Below are 15,241 nucleotides of genomic sequence, written 5' to 3'. Positions count from 1 at the left end.
GAACACTGTACTCGATACAACATGTGATCAGAACATTGATCGATGTGTTCAGAACACAAAATAAGTGATCAAGACTAGAATCGAACACTGTACTCAATACAACATGTGTTTAGAACATGTTAGGGGGTACCCTTGTTCTAAGAAGATCATAATGAAACATAACAAGACTAGAATCGAACACTGTAATCGATGTTGTTAACCTCAACATATGATCAGAACATTGTTTGATGTGTTCAGAGCAAAAGTACAATTTTGATGATTTGCTTAGTGTAAAATCAAAAACTATGGAAACACACTGTGCACATATCGCGTAGCTAACTCGCTCAGTAAGCAATATTGCAAAACTACAACTTCAATGATTTGCATAGTGTAAAAATAAAAAACACACTGTACCCATACTGCGCAGCTAACTCGCTCGGTAAACGATATAGCCAAAGTATAACTTCAAATTATTTACCTTCCATCATTCGTCTTGTGTGAAAATCAGTCGAACAAGTTATCGCATAAACATGGCTGAAAAAAAATCGTGAGAGGGTATGGAACCCAGGCGTTACATCTTATCAGAAGGGCAAAAAGGATGAAAGGACTCTTCCTCCTCCTTACCGCACAATCCTTGTAGGGCTAATTGGCTAAAGGGCTAATGGGCTAAAGGGCTAATGGGAAAAAGGGCTAATGGGCTAAAGGGCTAAAGGGCTAAAGGAGCAACAACCTCATCGATCGCTATCAGCAAGAACGCTTGTACTTTTTTAAGTGTAGAAAATTAATCTTTATTGGTAAATGGTTTTATGTTCAGAACAAGGAATGGAACCTAGGGGTTACGTCTTACCTAATAAAATCCCTGAGGTGCGATGAGTTACGTTTTTCTAACTAGTTTTGGAACACTGAACTTTTAAAGATGACAAGAGTGAGGTTAACAATGTTCCGTTGTTGGATTTTAAATTCCGCGCTATAACATGCATAAGGTGGTAGCCTTGAGGTTTACCGCCGTAAAGATTGCAGCAGTGAGGTTAGCGACGCTCTATTGTCCTTCAAAGTGAGGTTAGGGTTCGTCAAGAAGACAGCTGTCAAAAAAGCACGTGGCTATGTTTACCAAACAAGAGCACGTGGTCGTGACGTCACGGTCACGTAGTATGCTGACTCAGCATGCAAAGTTCAATGTCTACACCTACGTAGTAAACATTCTGCTATGTTCACAAGATTTTTTACACATAACTATTCTTTATGCTTTAAGTTCATGCACATAGGCTATGCTACGATAGCAGCACAAACACATGCGAACTTTGTACATTCTGATGGAATAAGTTTAGTACCGTGTGCACCATGGATACATGATGTGTGCACGCATTTAAACTTGACTATACGTAATGCTGCTGCTTTGTTTACAAGATTTTTATACATTGCTATTCTTTACGCTTTGAAGTTCGTGCACACACAAGCGATAGTCGTACGCTCTGGCAGGAGAAGTTTAGTACGATATTCGATACATACATTATCGATAGGTGATGTGTACACGCTTTAGAACATAGCTCTTCTTTGTCCTTTAAGTTCGTGCACATGGGTTAGGGATACACAAAAGCGATTGCTACATGCTCTAGCGGAAGAAGTCTAGTACGAGAGTCGATGCATGTAAAATCGATAGGTTATGCTAAGATAGCAGCACACTTACACGATTTTAGCACAATCTAGTGAAAAAATTTTAGTATGATAGTCGTTTCATACAAAATCATTAGGTAATGTGTACACGCTTTGAAACAAGGCTATTCTTTGTACTTTAAGTTCATGCGTCTTAGTTATGCTAAAATAGCAGCACAATCTACCTGAAGAAGTTTTGTACGAGAGTCGATACATGCAAAATCGATGGTTGATGCGTACACGCTTTGAAACATGACTATTCATTGTACTTTAAGTTCATCTTAGCTATCATGCTAAGATAGCAGCACAATCTAGCGGAAGAAATTTAGTACGATATTTGATGCATGCAAAATCAATAAGTAATGTGTACACACTTTGAAACATGGCTATTCTTCATATTTTAAGTTCATGTGTATAAGTTATGTTATGATAGCAGCACAATGTAGCGGAAGAAGTTTAGTACGATATTTGTTGCATGCAAAATCGATAGGTGATGTGTACACACCTTTTTACTTTAAGGTCATGCGTATAGGTTATGTTAAGATAACAGCACAATCTAGCGGAAGGAGTTTAGTACGAGATTGGATGAATACAAAATCAATAAGTAATGTGTACACGCTTTGAAACATGGCTATTCTTTGTACTTTTAAGTTCATGTGTATAAGTTATGCTAAGATGCCAGCACAATCTAGCGGAAGAAGTTTAGTACGATATTTGTTGCATGCAAAGTCGATAGGTAATGTGTACACGCTTTGAAACATGGCTATTCTTTGTACCTTAAGGTCATGCGTATAGGTTATGCTAAGATAGCAGCACAATCTAGCGGAAGAAGTTTAGTACGAGAGTCGATGCTTGCAAAATCGATAGGTAATGTGTACACGCTTTGAGACATAGCTATTCTTTGTACTTTAAGTTCATGCGTCTTAGTTATGCTAAGATAGCAGCACAATCTACCTGCAGAAGTTTTGTACGAGAGTTGATACATGCAAAATCGATAGTCGATGTGTACACGCTTTGAAACATGACTATTCATTGTACTTTAAGTTCATGGGTATAGGTTATGCTAAGATAGCAGCACAATCTAGCGGAATAAATTTAGTACGAGATTCGATGAATGCAAAATCAATAAGTAATGTGTACACGCTTAGAAACATGGCTATTCTTTGTACTTTAAGTTCATGTGTATAAGTTATGCTAAGATAGCAGCGTAATCTAGCGGAAGAAGGTTTAGTACAAGAGTCGATGCATGCAAAATCGATTGGTGATGTGTACACGCTTTGAAACTTGGCTATTCTTTGTACTTTAAGGTCATGCGTATAGGTTATGCTAAGATAGCAGCACAATCTAGCGGAACAAGTTTAGTACGAGAGTCGATGCATGCAAAATCGATAGGTAATGTGTACACGCTTTGAAACATGGCTATTCTTTGTACTTTAAGTTCATGTGTATAAGTTATGCTAAGATACCAGCACAATCTAGCGGAAGAAGTTTAGTACGAGAGTCGATGCATGCAAAATCGATAGGCGATGTGTACACGCTTTGAAACATGGCAATTCATTCTGCTGCCATGTTCCTAAGACTTTTAAGCATAGCTAATCCTAATGCTGCTCTTAGCGACGTCGAGCTAAGGATTGATTACGTGACCGTGACGTCACGACCACGTACTCTTGTTTGGTAAACATAGCCACGTGCTTTTTTGACAGCTGTCTTCTTGACGAACCCTAACCTCACTTTGAAGGACAATAGAGCGTCGCTAACCTCACTGCTGCCATCTTTACGGCGGTAAACCTCAAGGCTGCCACCTTATGCATGTTATAGCGCGGAATTTAAAATCCAAAAACGGAACATTGTTAACCTCACTCTTGTCATCTTTAAAAGTTCAGTGTTCCAAAACTAGTTAGAAAAACGTAACTCATCGCACCTCAGGGATTTTATTAGGTAAGACGTAACCCCTAGGTTCCATTCCTTGTTCTGAACATAAAACCATTTACCAATAAAGATTAATTTTCTACACTTAACAAAGTACAAGCGTTCTTGCTGATAGCGATCGATGAGGTTGTTGCTCCTTTAGCCCTTTAGCCCATTAGCCCTTTAGCCCATTAGCCCTTTTTCCCATTAGCCCTTTAGCCCATTAGCCCTTTAGCCAATTAGCCCTACAAGGAAAGTGCGGTAAGGAGGAGGAAGAGTCCTTTCATCCTTTTTGCCCTTCTGATAAGATGTAACCCCTGGGTTCCATACCCTATCACGATTTTTTTCAGCCATGTTTATGCGATAACTTGTTCGACTGATTTTCACACAAGACGAATGATGGAAGGTAAATTATTTGAAGTTTTACTTTGGCTATATCGTTTACCGAGCGAGTTAGCTGCGCAGTATGGGTACAGTGTGTTTTTTATTTTTACACTAGGCAAATCATTGAAGTTGTAGTTTTGCAATATTGCTTACTGAGCGAGTTAGCTACGCGATATGTGCACAGTGTGTTTCCATAGTTTTTGATTTTACACTAAGCAAATCATCAAAATTGTACTTTTGCTCTGAACACATCAAACAATGTTCTGATCATATGTTGAGGTTAACAACATCGATTACAGTGTTCGATTCTAGTCTTGTTATGTTTCATTCTGATCTTCTTAGAACAAGGGTACCCCCTAACATGTTCTAAACACATGTTGTATTGAGTACAGTGTTCGATTCTAGTCTTGATCACTTATTTTGTGTTCTGAACACATCGATCAATGTTCTGATCACATGTTGTATCGAGTACAGTGTTCGATTCTAGTCATGATCACTTATTTCGTGTTCTGAACACATCAATCAATGTTCTGATCACATGTTGAAGTTAACAACATCGATTACAGTGTTCTATTCTAGTCTTGTTATGTTTCAATCTGATCTTCTTAGAACAAGGGTATCCCCTGACATATTCTAAACACATGATGTATTGAGTACAGTGTTCGATTCTAGTCTTGATCACTTATTTTGTTTTCTGAACGCATCAATCAATGTTCTGATCACATGTCGTATGGAGTACAGCGTTTGATTCTACTCTTCTTATGTTTCGAAAGTCTAAACATGCACAATAATGTTATCGCTGCACACGCTTGCCTTCGCGATGCAGGTTTAAACTTGTTCGATATAAAGCTATGCCTTGACATAAGAGGCGGAGGAGGAGGTAGAGAAGGAGGAGGAGGAGGAGGAGGAGGAGAATGATAAGGCCTTAACAGCCTATGTATAGTCGCCATTGTTTAAAGATGATAGCTGTCAAAAGAATTTTTCAAATTATCCACCACCACATTTCAGCTAAAGAGGGCAGCAGGGTGCTCTGTTGATTAAGCACATAGAATTTCAAATTGCCCTCCACCACATGCATAACAGCAGCTGTTATCTTGCGCAGTAGCCTCTAAGCTAGCTTTCTTCATAAGAGTAGCTGCCATCTTGTGCGAGCACCCCTAGGCTGTCTCATAAGGGGCTATGTATAGTCACCATTTTGTGTCCGCCATCTTGCGTAAGCATCCCTAGGACGTCTCAAGCTATCTTGTGTCTCATAAGAGCAGCCACCATCTTGTAGAAATAGATAGCTGCCAATGCCAAAGAGCTTAAGTAGGAATCGAACCGTTGATCTCATCATTAGACTATGTTTTTTCTTGTTCCTGATACTACGAACCTACGTATTAGGCGGAAAAATTTTGTCCGTTTTGCTCTACGATGCACCGTTTTCGAGATATTTAACATTTTGCATTTAAGCCTCCAAATTTAATGAATCGAACCAGCACGGTACGTTATACTCTCTACCATAGCTAGACCTGATCATGTTACGAAGACTCGCTTCAATACAAGCTAAAACAGAGCAAATGCCAAAGGGCCTAAGTAGGAACCGAACCGTTGATCCCATCATTAGACTATGGTTTTCTTGTTCCTCATACTGCGAACCTAGGTATTAGGCAGAAATATTTTGTCCGTTTTGCATTTAAGCCCTAAATTTAATGAATCGCACTAGCACGACACGTTAGCCTCTAAGCTAGCTTTCTTCATAAGAGTAGCAACCATCTTGCGCAAGCACCCTTAAAACGTCTCATAAGGAGTTGTGTATAGCCGCCATCTTGTGTCCGCCATCTTGCGCAAGCATCCTTAGGGCGTCTCAAGCCATCTTGTGCAAGGACACTTAAGCCGTCCCATAAGAGCAGTCGCTATCTTGAGCAAGCATCCCTAGGGCATCTCATAAGGAGCCATGTATAACTGCCATCTTCCGCAAGCATCCCAAGGGTGTCTCATAAGAACCTGTGTATAGCAGCCATCTGGCGTAAGCACCCTTAAGGAGTCATGTATAGCCGCCATTTTATGCAATTAGCGTCGAGAGAGGGCTGCTGTAGAATTTCTCTTTTTAAATTATCTACCACCACATTTCAAAGGTGTCTAGCTAAAGATGGCAGCACTGCGGATGACAGGTGACGAATTTACATCTACTACGATAAAGAGGGCAGCACGGTCCTCTCTGGATTAAAGATGGCGGATGACAGCTGCACATGGCTTTGTTTCCAAACAAGAGCACGTGGAATTTGCCGCCACCACATTTCAAACTAAAGAGTGCAGCACTATGCTCTGTTGATTAAAGATGGCGGATGGTAGCTGTCAAAAAAGCACGTGAGTTTGTTTCCAAACAAGAGCACGTGGAATTTTTCAATTTGCCGCCACCACATTTCAAAGGTATCTAGCTAAAGATGGCAGCACGGTGCTCTCTTGATTAAAGATGGCGGATGATAGCTAACAGAACTTTTCAAATTGCCCGCTACTACGTGCTTAAGGTAGTAGCCATAAAGAGGGCAGCACGGTGTTCTGTGGATTAAAGATGGCGGATGGCAGGTGATGAAATTGTCCGCATGATAGCAGCACGGTGCTCTGTTGATTAAAGATGGCGGATGATAGCTGTCAAAAAAGCACATGGCTTTGTTTCCAAACAAGAGCACGTGGAATTTGCCGCCACCACATTTCAAACTAAAGAGGGCAGCACTATGCTCTGTTGATTAAAGATGGCGGATGGTAGCTGTCAAAAAAGCACGTGAGTTTGTTTCCAAACAAGAGCACGTGAAATTTTTCAATTTGCCGCCACCACATTTCAAAGGTACCTAGCTAAAGATGGCAGCACAGTGCTCTCTTGATTAAAGATGGCTGCTGTCATGTGGAATTGCCTGCCACCACAGGTATCTAGCTAAAGAGGGCAGCACGGTGCTCAAAGATGGCTGCTGTCAAAAAGCATTTTTCAAATTATCCGCCACCACATTTCAAAGGTAAGTAGCTAAAGAGGGCAGCACTGCGCTCTATAGATTAAAGATGGCGGATGACAGCTGCACGTGGATTTGTTTATCTCACGCTAGTGAGGTTAAGTTGGTAGCACTAAGGTTTAGACCCGTCAAGATGGCAGCACTGCCGATGACAGGTGATGAATGAGGGCAGCACAGTGCTTTGTGGTTTAAAGATGGCGGATGTCAGCTGTCAAAAAAGCACGTGGCTGTCAAAAAGCACGTGGCTTTGTTTACCACGCGCTAGTTAGGTTAAGTTGGCACTACTGAGGTTTAGACCCGTCAAGATGGCAGTACTGAGGTTAGCGATGCGTTGTTGTCTGTCAAAAAGCACGTGGCTGTCAAAAAACACGTGGCTTTGTTTACCTCGCGCTAGTTAGGTTAAGTGACAGCTGTCAAAAAAGCACGTGGCTGTCAAAAAGCACGTGGCTTTGTTTACCTCGCGCTAGTTAGGTTAAGTTGGCACTACTGAGGTTTAGGCCCGTCAAGATGGCAGTACTGAGGTTAGCGATGCGTTGTTGTCTGTCAAAAGCACGTGGCTGTCAAAAAACACGTGGCTTTGTTTACCTCATGCTAGTTAGGTTAAGTTGGCACTACTGAGGTTTAGGCCCGTCAAGATGGCAGTACTGAGGTTAGCGATGCGTTGTTGTCTGTCAAAAAGCACGTGGCTGTCAAAAAACACGTGGGTTTGTTTACCTCGTGCTAGTTAGGTTAAGTTGGCACTAGTGAGGTTTAGGCCCGTCAAGATGGCAGCAGTGAGGTTAGCGATGCGTTGTTGTCGATGACAGCTGTCAAAAAGCACGTGGCTTTGTTTACAAATTCAAATCTCCCGCCAAAATTCAAATTTCCCGCCAAAATTCAAATTTCCCGCCAGGATTCAAATTTCCCGCGCCGCGGGCGGAGGAGGAGGCCGCAGAACTGTCCCATTATACTACTGAGGAGGTATAAAATTCCCCTGTAAATAAAATACCTCCTCCCTCAGAAAAATGTAAATTGTAGATCTTTTTTGTTTGAATTTGGTTGTGATAACAGGAATGATAAACATTAGAAAGTTATTCCAACCAGCTGAGAAGTTTATGATAGACTGTCCCTTTCTCATGAAAGGCCAGACGAGGCGTGATTTGTCCTGACTTATTGCTTTATTGGCGGAACCTTCGTCTACCAGGTCAGAGTGCTGAGAGAACAAATTTCTTGGTTTGTACACTCCTTCAGTGAATATTGTCCTATTGGCTACCTATCGGAAACACGCCCTCTCCACGAAGAACAGGAGTGGTGTAAGCTCGAGCTACTTACAGCAACGACAAGGGAGGAGAGCTTCATGTAATTTACATTTTTGCCCGCGTTTCAGATGGACTTGCCAGTATGCAAGATGAAAAATAGCCTGCAGATGCGGATTGCCACTGTTGTGTTGTTTTCTTGCTTAAGGTCTGGCAGTCATTTGATTTATTGCTGATGTTTCTGTGAAATAATGCACAGTAAAAATAATTAATTTCAGTAATAAACTATACGTGTTCTACATTCTCCACATTATACTGAAAGAATACCCCAGGGCAATTTTAGTGGGGGTGGGGGGACCTTTGAGATAAAATCGTCGGCGGGGGGAATCCCTCCCTCCCCCTCCCGCGATTTCGCACCATGCTAGACACAGTTACACATTGCACTGTCATATATCGAAGTACCTAATTATTATTATTATTTACAAATACATCGCAAATGGAAAATATCCCGGTTGCAATGGTCACTTACAGTAGTGTAATAATAACCAGCATACTGGTGTGGACAAGTTTTCCTTCGTAAACAGGACCATAAGGGATTGGAATAAATTACCTGCGGCAGTCTTTGATAGATTCTCTTCCAGTATCAAATCGTCTAAGATGATTAGTGCTAGTGTAAAGTGAAAAGTAAAAGCTGTAAACGACGGACATTGATTTTGTGATTTTCTGCTGGATTTATAATGTTAAACTAGTAGTACTAATATTTTCTCTCCATGGAATTTCTTGTTGTACTCTTGTTGTTGTAGTTGTTGGGTAGTTATGTTTTAACTTTAATATCACTTGTAGTGTTAAGCTAGTATTAAGTTCAACCTATAATATTGTAAGCCATAGTGTTAAGTAATGGAAATACTTAAGTTGTGTGTGAATTTGTGTATAATGATGCTGGATTTAGAATGTTAAATTAGTAGTACTTCTTGTAATATTTCCTTTCCATGGAATTGCTTGTTGTACTCTTGTTGGTGTTGGGTAATTATGCTAACTTTACATATGACGCAAATACTCTATAACATTGTAAGGAATTATTTCCTTTGTCACAAAAATATCGGTAAATACAAGCAGCGGTCATAATATGATATTGAATGTAGGGTCTGATAACGATGTACACCTACCTATCGAAAGAACTGGAGCAAACTCAAGCATTTTAGACTATACATTCCATTCGTGTACTTATAATACCACTGAATAATATGCCAGAATGCTAGAAATGAGATAAATGAGCGCCCTAGTTGCTTGTTGACGCGTATTTACGGAATGGAGAAGGTGCGTGGTTTGCTATTCGCATACTCGGTGAAAACAACATTCAGCTCCGTCTACCTGTAGGCCTACGACACGCTGCTCGCCACACAATGCGGGGACAACGCTCTCGAGATCTCTCGAAATTTCTCACGAGAAATAGTGCCTGCGCTAGTCTCGAGAAATTTCGAGACCTCGTCTCAGACTGCCCATCACTACCTACAGATTCTGCTCTTCAAAATATAAGGTATTTATTACACTTTCGGGTCATTCATAGTTATTCTTATCTTGTGTTTTGATTTTCTGTTCTGCAGACTACTATGTATTTCGCTCGAATGCGAGTCATATATTGTACCGGTTATGACCTGTACATGCCGGTTTTTTCATTACTAATTGTCAGTGGCGGCTCGTCTGGGAGGCGCTAAGGCGCGCGCCCCCCACGGGGTTCCATTAAAATGGGGAATTTTAATCTTAAATGTTAACAAGGGAAATATTTTACTATAAGATTATTATCAAGGGCGCGAGTTGAACTGTACCGCGGCCCGATACGCTGCTGGCCAAGGATCATGCTGGCCCAGCGCAGGAGGGCGCTCTCTCATAGCGGACCAAAAGCTCCGAGTCTCGCTTGACTGGCCTTGAGGGAGCCAATCAGAGGCACGGTAGAGATGTGCTGTTCTAACGGAGAATCCGGCGCGTTTCTGCCGCGGCCCATCGTTGCAGCCAACCTACCCGAAACATTGGTGATTTGATTTCTATTTAACAGGGGTCAATTTGTGTCATTTCTCTCCTAAAACTAGGAACTATTTTACTGAAGCAGCACATATCTGAGTTAAATATGCCAGTAAATATTTAAAATAGTCTTGTAATTTTTAGGATTATTAACTAACGAAACGAGTAATGACTGTAACTACTGTCTCTTCGCACTTGACTCATGTTGGCCATACTCACTGGAGAGCGCGATGTTTAGCTTTGTGTTGATGAATGATCTCGTGAGGTGACTGTGACGAGGTGAAATTAGGAGAAAGGTTGTTATTTATATGTAGGCGTAGTGTTATGTTTGCACTTCGTACAGTATGATTACCGTCGAACATATTAAAGAACTTACGTTTTCTTCTCTTTCTATCGAGAAGAAAGTCGAACTGAAGGAGTGTGGTAGGCCGACACCAGACTTCTCGTTGAAAAAATCGGAGACCAAGAAAAATGAAAATAGGGCTTTCCAAAGACAAATTAATTCTCCTGACGTATATAACAAGAACCCGTGGATATGTGGAAGTGATATCTCGGAAACCTTTGACTGCTTTCCTTGCCTGCTATTCTCCCGCTCTAGGAAAGGAGATAAATGGATCACCACAGGGGTAAGTGATATCAAGCATATTAATGAGAAAATTAAAAAGCATGAAAGATCCTAAGAACATATCACTAGTACTATGGACTTTGAAATGCTTGGTAAAGTCATTGTCGTGTCTTGTTTAAGTGATCACTACAGTGAAACTATTCGTAAACATAATTCGATCGTGGACAAGAACAGGCAAATATTAAAGAGACTCATCACTTGCGTACGTTTTTGTGCGTAATTTGAATTGCCGCTCCGAGGCCACAATGAAGAAGATAATTCTTTAAATCCAGGTGTATTTAAGGGATTAGTTAACTTCACGGCTGATCTGGATAGCGTAATGAAGCAACACTTAGAAACAGCTAGTGTATTTAAAGGAACGTCAAAGATAATTCAAAATGACATTTTAAGTTGCATGCTGGCAGTGTGTAGGGAGGAAATATCTGAACAGATTAAAGAGGCTGAATTTCTTGGTATACAGTGTGATGAAACAACCGACATCTCGAACCATTGTCAGTTGGTCATTGTTTTAAGATACCTTCACGACGGCTCGGTACATGAAAGATTCTGGGGATTCTTTTATCCTTCTGACAAATCGGCGAATGGAATAACAGAAACCTTACTGGAACAGATTAATCCCCTGGTAGGCCATTCTCGCGATAAGTTGATTGCACAGAGCTATGATGGAGCTCATGTTTTTAGCGGCTCTCTTGGTGGAGTTCAGGCAAAGGTTCGTGAGCACTATCCGTACGCATATTATGTGCATTGCTATGCCCATAAGCTTAATCTTATCATGGAACAATCAACAAATCATATTCCTAAAGTGAGGATTTTCTTTTCAAATTTATCAGCGATACCTGCATTCTTTTCGAATTCGTCTCAGAGATCGGATTTCCTCGAAAATATCGTTAAGAAGAAAATGCCGAAAGTTGTACCCACGCGCTGGAATTATAACATAAGAACTGTGAACGTGGTGTACGAAAACAGAGAAAATCTAATAGATTGCCTTGAAGAAATTGAAGAGAAATGTACAAACAAGATCACATTAAATGAAGCAAGTGGCTTAAGACGTATTCTTTGTGATCCTGAATTTGTTTTCTGGCTATATGTGTTCCATAGTCTATTTCCTCACGTTGATCTTCTATATAATCAAATTCAGTCCCGAAACAAAGACAGTGTTCAAATAAGAAATTACATTGATTCTTTCGAAAAACACGTAATGAGAGAAAGAGCACAAGTTGATGTAATTCACAGGGAAATTGAACAAAACTTTCCAGAACCGGATCGAAAGAGGAAAAAGGATGATATTTCTCCACATAGTAGACGAATAGTGTCGGCCAAAGAAATATGCGACGTGGTTTCTATGCAAGTAAGAGAGAGATTTTCATTTACTGGCCATTTGGAAGTTTCTGTTTTATTGAATGATGTTCACTTCGAGGCACATTCTACCAAGTTCCCACAGGAATCTTTTAACCATGTCTGTTCATTTTATCCTATGCTTGAAAGAGAAAAACTCAAAACAGAACTTCAAGTTATGTACCGAAGAGAAGATTTCCGGAGTATTAGAGGAGCAATTAATTTGTTTAATTTTCTGAGGAAAAAATAGATTGTCAATTGTTTTTAGTGAAGTTCATAAACTTCTCAAAATTATCATTACCAGCCCCATGACAACGGCTGAATCAGAAAGATGTTTCTCCACGCTGAAACGCATAAAATCGTTTCTTAGGAACACAATGAAAAACGAGAGGTTGAACGCTTTGGCAATGATGTCTATAAGCAAAGATATGATACAATCAACTCCAGACTTTGACAAGAAAGTGTTGGACAAATTTGTGAAATTGAAAGAGCGGCGAATGGATTTTTCCTATAGAAATTAGGGTTAGTTAATTAGGTCTGTGTAAATAATTTAATTAAATATCAAACCATCTGTTCACGTTAATTATGTTAGGAAAAAGTGTCGTGATTTTATTGTGAAATTGTGAAATAGAAATAACCTCTTCGCGAGACGTTGGAAATTTTTCAGCAAGTATCTTCATACTGAGCGCCAGGAATCGGAACAAGAGACATGCAGAGAACAGGCAGCCTGTGCAGGACTTTATTTGCGGCAGGGTGGTCAGTTCTTCTACGCTCTTCCACCCACAGCATTAGGTGATTTTCTACTTCTTATGTCGAGGATGGGGTAGCAGGAACCAAATGCTATCAATGCTTCATATTTCTCTGGCTGAGTTGGGCATCAAACCCGGGACCTCCTGTAGAGCAACCCAAAACGGTAACCGCTGGACCAGAACGTGATCAGAGGATGAAGGTATGCACTATATTGTACTAAATTGCATTAATAATAATAATAATAATAATAATAATAATAATAATAATAATAATAATAATAATAATATTGCCTTTGCCAGCAGGACCTAGTGTTTACAGTGCACTATGTGTTCTGGTATGGGCTAGAGTAATTTTGTTACTTTCATTGATCTGTGTCTGTCTTGTCCTTGGATTTGACAATATGAAAGTGACTGAGGTATGAGCGATGCTAGTAATGCCATTCCTTCTGCAGCCAGTCCCTGCTATGAATGGTGTGAAAATGTTGCTCATAGGGTCGGTTGGTGCATACATTTCAGTGGGCTTGGCAGACTGATATGTAATAGCAACTTCTGGCTCGGTGAGGAAAGCAACGGGAAACTACCTCACTCCTCATTTCCCTAGTACGCCTCTTCAGTGATGCCTAGGCTATCTGTGACAGCTGATGGCGGAGCTCTTGAGGATTCAACCATCCTTAGGGCTGAAGACTGAACATACATACATACAATAATAATAATAATAAGCATCATCATCATCATCATCATCAACATCATCATAATCATCATAATTGCATATGCATTGCACCGTATAGTGTTCGAAGTGTGTATCTTGATAAAATAGTTTGAAGAACTTGAGATATTTGTGGAATTATGAAACTAAGGCGCGCCCCCCACTGCTAATATCCACGAGCCGCCACTGCTAATTGTACATCATCACGCAAAACGATCAGAGCGAACTTGCTTTGCTTATGTTCGGAGCAGCGAGAAATCGAGCCAGCGACAGCTGTGTGTGTGACGTAGCTGCATGTGGCCTGCATGGTCTTGTGTGTTCTGGAAATGAACATCACGCCTTCGCGAACATTCGATTGAAAAATTTTTAAAGCTCCTATAATAATAATAATAATAATAATAATAATAATAATAATAATAATAATAATAATAATAATCGCAGCGACTTGAGCGGTACGTCATTTTGAAGAGGATAACATAAACATCTCAAATTATAAATCTCAAGAAAATCCGTCGAGGGATTCATGAGATTATCAGCGTCAAAAACATTTTAAAGAGATTGAATAATAGTTTTTAATTGCGAAAATACATTTCAACGTGCACATTGAAAGTCGTTGCCTTCAACATCGCCATCTGATGACATAGGATCCCCAAACTGAATATAAGCTGAGCACATTTGACCCTGATCAGACAGTCATAGCTAGGTGTCCAGCCTGACTCTCCACGCTGCAGTGTTTGTCGAAGTGCTGACAGAGTCTAACTTCGAACGATTCCAAGTATTCGTGTGGGACAAACTCTGACAGTCGTGTTGAAATTATAAATTGCGCACATGTGAACTCTAATGTATAAACAAAGTCTTTATAATGGACATTGAGTCCATCAGTCAAGTTGAACTTATAAATTTTGCGCGTGTTCGAACTCTGATTATGACAAGTCATGTATTGGAAACAGGTTACAACAGGTGAGGTGAACTTATATTCTGTGCGCTTGTAGAAACTTCGATATAACTTACTTTAGTTCTTGTAGAACTCAGTTTACTACCATGTCTGTGTGAAACTTAGCCTCTGCACAAACACGTCATTAATTACAATGTGAAACTGCTACGTTAAACTATTAACTGTAACATTTTGTTAAATCTCAGTCAGCATAATTTCATTAATAAACAAGGGTATTTATGAAAGTGTTCGAACTTTCACATTAATGTTAATGCAAGTGATTTCCATAATCGTGTGTCACAACACCAAGGTTTGACTCCGAACTCAAACTGTGTTCTTTATCCAATTCAAATAAAATTGTGTATTATTTCTTCTGAACAGTGTGTAAATTATTTCTTTGCGACTGACAGCAGTATCTTTGATAAACTCTCGAACAGTCACCTATCTTTTTGTTTTGTCAAGTGCGCCTAACAACGAACTGTGCTTTTCATTTCAACCTTAGGTCTTCGTCAAAGTGTTTAGTATTATTGCATGACTGATAGCAGTGTCTATGATAAACTCTAGAGCAGTCATACATTTCTTTCAATGTCAAGAGCTACTTTATTTAATGGAAAATCACCACGAACTATGCCAAGTGCGTGAACAATTTTCAGTTTCATTATTCCTATTCATGAACAGTGCTTTATTTTCTTCCAATCTCGACGCTATCCGCACCTTCATCTTTAGT

Source organism: Anabrus simplex, chromosome 13, assembly GCF_040414725.1.
Source record: "Anabrus simplex isolate iqAnaSimp1 chromosome 13, ASM4041472v1, whole genome shotgun sequence".
NCBI lineage: Eukaryota > Metazoa > Arthropoda > Insecta > Orthoptera > Tettigoniidae > Anabrus > Anabrus simplex.
This window is presented reverse-complemented; position numbering follows the sequence as displayed.